This window comes from Cnephaeus nilssonii (genome assembly GCF_951640355.1).
Source record: "Cnephaeus nilssonii genome assembly, chromosome: 6".
NCBI classification, from domain to species: domain Eukaryota; kingdom Metazoa; phylum Chordata; class Mammalia; order Chiroptera; family Vespertilionidae; genus Cnephaeus; species Cnephaeus nilssonii.
In genome coordinates this window covers 2,492,110-2,497,386 of record NC_137077.1, presented here as the reverse complement: position 1 = coordinate 2,497,386, position 5,277 = coordinate 2,492,110, and positions in this window count along the sequence as shown.

The following is a 5,277-nucleotide window of genomic DNA, read 5'->3' as shown; positions in this document are numbered from 1 at the left end:
GCCGCCGCCGCCCGCTGCCCCGCCGCCGCCGCCCCGCGCCGCGCCCGCCCCGCGCGCGCCCACGCCCGCCGCCCCGCCGCGCGGCGCTCCGCAGGCGTGACGTCACGGCGCCGCCTCACCCCGCCGGCGCCGAGGCTGCGCCCCGCCTGTATGACGTCATGGCCCCGCCCGCCGCGCCCTGCCCTCCGCAGACGTGACGTCCTGAGGCTCAGGGCCCGCCCGCCCCACACCCGGCGGCTGGTACCCACCCCCAAGGAGGACCGCGGCAGCCTGCCCGCCCCCGCCTCCCGGCCTCCCAGCCGCCCGCCTGCAGTCCGCATCCCTCCATCACGCCTTCATTCCCAGACCCCGGAGTCCATCCTTCCGCAAGCGCTCAGCACCGGCCCCTGAGATGCTGCAGCCAGAAGTGACCGTAAGGGTTCCTTCATTCCTTCCGTACACGCTCAGGAAGCACCTGGCCTGTGCCCGGCCCGGCCCCAGGCTCCTGGCCCTCTGGGCTGACATTTGTGAGTAACCAGGATAATCTCAGGTGGACATGTGCTATGAAAGACAGGCTCCGTAATCTCCCAGGGCGGGGGTGGGGAGGGTGGGGGGTGGGGAGGGGGAGGGTAATTGCAGCTTTCCAGGACCAATGGCAGACCTAAAAGGACACTCCAGATAGCACCCCCAAACCTGCTTTGAATAAGGCACTTCGTAAGCAGGCAACAACTTGAGAACAACAATTCTAAAGAGGTTTTAGTACAAACCCTCATCCAATCATTGACTCTCTCTATCTCTATCTCTATCTCTATCTCTATCTCTATCTCTCTCTCTATCATCTATATCTATATCTATATCATCTATATCTATATCTATATCATCTATATCTATATCTATATCTATATCATCTATATCTATATCTATCTCTTCTCGTGTGAATGAATGCTGATGCTCCAGGTGGGGGTTCTCACTGCGGAAGAAGGCAAGGAAGAGCCGTGTGGTGTTGAACTGGAACCTGAGGTATTGATATGAGATTATTATTTTTAAAACTATTTCTCATCTTTGCTGACAAGGCCCTTGGCACTGGGGTTCCAGTCAGACCAGGCACACCCAGAGCCCAGACCTTCTTGGTTTCTAATACTTCCCCCGCCCCCCCCCCCCGAAGGAAGCAGGGGTTCCTGAAGAAAAGGTCAATTCCAGGGCTGGGCAAAGAAAGTACGAGATGAGCCTAAAACATCTTGTTGGGCCAAAAAGAAAGAAAGTTGTTCTTAAAAGTGATAAGGATCTGTCAAAAGGACACAGGAGTAGCTTGCAAGGCCAAGTTAGGAACAATTTGCACATGTTAGACAAAAATTGGAAACAACTCAAACATCCATCAGCAGGAGAATGGCTAAACTGTGAGGTATTCATACAATGGGATACTTACCACACAGTGTTTTAAAATATGAAGAATTACTGGTACATGCAACAACACAGGTGAGCTTTGCAATCAAAATAATGAAGAAGCCAGCGGGGCTCAGTGGTGAGCGTCCACCTGTGAACCCCGAGGTCAGGGTTCTATTCCCCGTCAGGGCACATGTCCGGCTGCTGGCTCCATCCCCCAGTGTGGGGCGTGCAGGAGGCAGCTGATCAATGATTCTCTCACGTCACTGATATTTCTATCTCTCTCTCCCTCTCCCTTCCTCTCTGAAATCAATAAAAATATATGTATTTTTTTAAATGATGAGTAAAAGAAGCCAAATACAGAAGGCGATATGTCATATGATCCCATTCACATACAGTTCAAAGACAAGCAAAACTAATCTATGGTGATAAAGGCCAGTCAGAAAAGGGCTTAATGCGGGTCCGAGGGAGAGGGCTGAATGGGAAAAGACACGGGAGTGCCCTCCAGCGTGTTGGGAACATTAGCTTGCTCTGCTATGGTTACGTGATGACTTAGACGTAGAGTAGATGTCCAGATAGATATACATGCAGCTATGGGTAGAGATAGAAACGGGTACATAGATGGACAGTTGGGCTGCAGGGCCCTGTGCCCCGAGATGCTCTGTGGTCACCATCTTGAAATTCGTAATCGCTTTATTTGACCTGTGCTCTATACGTGCAGTCTGACGGGGTAATGGAGCACGTGCTGAGGATCTGGAGCCTCGGAGCACGCGCGGGTCCACCCACTGCCGCCTTCTCGGGACAAGTTCCTGACTGCCCGCTCCTCTGTCCTCCAGCGCCCCAGCCCTGCCCAGCCTCTCTCCTCGCCCCTCCCCGCGGACCAGGGGGCCTGAGAAGAATGCTCACCCCCATGGCATCTCAGAGTGGGGCACGATTACGGCCGTCGTTGTCATCGTTGTCCTAGACTGGCAGCACCAGGGCATTTGGTGGGTGAATCAGCCAAAGTGAGCCGCTCTCCCACCCCCAATTCAGGTGCCCATTTGTCTAGTGTGGAGGTTGCAATACCCTTGGGGCGGCAGGCCTGTCGGAAGGGGAGGTCCCTGACTTGAGTTCCCCGCTCCCAGCCAGGGCGTGGTGTGTGGGTCCCACCGCCGCCAGGAGGAATTGGGCAGCCAATGGCAGCTCTCGGAGTCATGGGGCTTGTTCCCCAGGCTCTTGTGCGGGTCTGCAGGTGCCCTACGAGTGATGCAGTGTTGGAGGGAGTGACATGAACTGCCTAGTGCAAACAAACACATTGACAGGTTGGGAGATTGTAGAAGTTATTTTAATACCTTGAACAGCATTTTCCCTGCTTTTTAAAAAAATATATTTTATTGATTTTTTACAGAAAGGAAGGGAGAGGGATAGAGAGCCAGAAACATCAATGAGAGAGAAACATCGATCAGCTGCCTCCCGCACAGCCCCCACTGGGGATGCGCCCGCAACCAAGGTACGCGCCCTTGACCAGAATCGAACCTGGGACCCTTCAGTCCGCAGGCCGACGCTCTATCCACTGAGCCAAACCGGTTTCGGCTTCCCTGCTTTTTGAACAAGAGGGCCTACACTTTAATCTTGCACCGGGACCCAGTGTTAGGGGTCTCATTCTCCTCAGATTCCTCTGTAGAGTCTCTGCAATCCCAAGCAACATCCCAATGGGCTCTTTTGTACAAATTAACAAGCTGTGCCCGGCCGGCATGACTCAGTGGTCGAGCGTCCACCTATGAACCAGGAGGTCACTGCTCAATTCCTGGTCAGGGCACGTGCCCGGGTTGCAGGCTGGAACCCCAGGGTGGGGTGTGCAGGAGGCCGCCGACCAATGATTCTCTCTCATCCTTGATGTTTCTCTCTCTCATCATCTCTGAAACCAATAAAAATTTGACTTTTAAACATTAACAAGCTGCTTCTAAAAGCTACGTAGGAAAGCTGTAAATCAAGAGTGTGGGATGGGCATTAGCAAAGGCGTATATTTACATGGAACAGAATAGAGACCCCCGAAATAGGCTCACACATATACGATGGCTTGTTTTTTGACTGATAGCCCTAAGGGCAGGGAACAGAAGCTTCTTATGAAACACCGCTGCCCACCCAGGCCTGGTCTGCCGCTGCTGTGCACGCTCCATCTCTGGGCTGTGGGAGAGGCTGGAGGGCCTCTGTCCGGGAAAGCCTTTTCCTCAATAAGGTGGACCCGGAAGTCCCCTGCCCTCTGACACCCCTAAGGCGGCTGAGGCGGCGGGAAGGCTGGGCGGAAAGGCGGCCGCGGGTCGCTGTCCGCGGTGCTGAACTGGACAGCTCCCCAGGTCCTACCGCCCTTCCCCATCTGTGACTCCCGGAAGCCACGACGGCTGGTCGCCCTGCTTTTGCTTAGTTTTAAGTGCTATCTTGATGCATAGTTTCCTGTTTGTATGTACTACCCAAGTTTTAAGGTAAGTACTCATTTATCATAGACACGTCAAACTCATAAAATGAGAATAGTGTAATGAACTTCTATGTACTGGTCACCCAGTGCCAAGTGCTAGCAATTCATGTTTCATCAACTCTCACTCACCTCCCACACAGGATTGTTTTGAAGAAAATCTCATGCATTGTGTCATTTCATTTATAACTATTTCAGGACTAGAGGCCCAGTGCACAAAATTCGTGCACGGGAGGGGGGTGTCCCTCAGCCCAGCCTGTACCCTCTCCAATCTGGAATCCCTCTCACAATCCAGGACTGCTGGCTCCCAACCGCTCGCCTGCCAGCCTGATCACCCCCTAACCACTCCCCTGCCAGCATGATAGATGCCTAATTGCTCCCCTGCTGGCCCGATTGCCCCTAACGCCCCCCCCCCCCCCCGCAGGCCTGGTCACCCCTAACTGCCCTCCCTTGCCAGCCTGGTCCCCCCCCACTGCCATCCCCTGCAGGCCTGGTCGCCCCCAACTGCCCTCCCCTGCCAGCCATCTTGTGTCCACATGGGATTGGCCATCTTTGTGTTGGAGTGATGGTCAATTTGCATATTACCTCTTTATTATATAGGATGATCTATAAAGGATAAGAACCACATGGAAACATATGCCCAATACATTAACACAACTAAAAAGTAATGGCTACCCCTTAACACCACCACACATGTGGTCAGTGTACACAACCAGATGTATGGGTGAGATGCAATGCTCAGCAGGGTTGGGGTATCTGCCTGGGGATGCCTAAGGTCACCAGGACTTAGTGCTGGGTCACAGGCTGCCCCACTAGCATCATGTGACCACGGCCACAGATGGGCACATACCAGCCTGCTTGCCACAGTTAGCATCAAGCAAGTCTGAGGCAGAGGGTGCTGACCCAGGCAGATGGTCACACCCACAGGGTGGTCCCTGAGGACACCAGTGCCCACGAACAACAGGCTCCAACCACACTCCTGCTCCGACAGGTCCAGGTCCAGATCAGTGACCTCGGGACCTCTGCAGAAGAGTCCTGAGCGGAGTCACTATGTGTCCCAGACCTGAGCTCGAGTGGCGTCTCCACCACCGACTGGCTGTGGAGCCTGGGACACGGCACTTGGCCCCTCTGAGCCTCGGATTCCTCGTCAGTGTAACTTACCGTGGGCCACCCCAGCCTGCTTTGGCGCCTGCAGGCCCCTCTCCTGGAATGACTTTCTGCCAACCCAAATTCTAGGCTTCCACAGAGACCCCGTCAGAAACCCGTTCCCCTGGAAGCACCTCTCCTGCATCTGACCGTGGTTCTGTCTATGTGAGGGGCTCAGAGGAGAGCTGGAGGCCCCGCGGAAACCAGCGAGTCCAACCCCTGGTTTTAAAGACAGGAAATGAGGAAAGAACTTGCCTGGTGTCATAGGGGCCGCCGGTGGGCACCCCAAAGAGGCACGCACAGCTGGGATTCCGAAA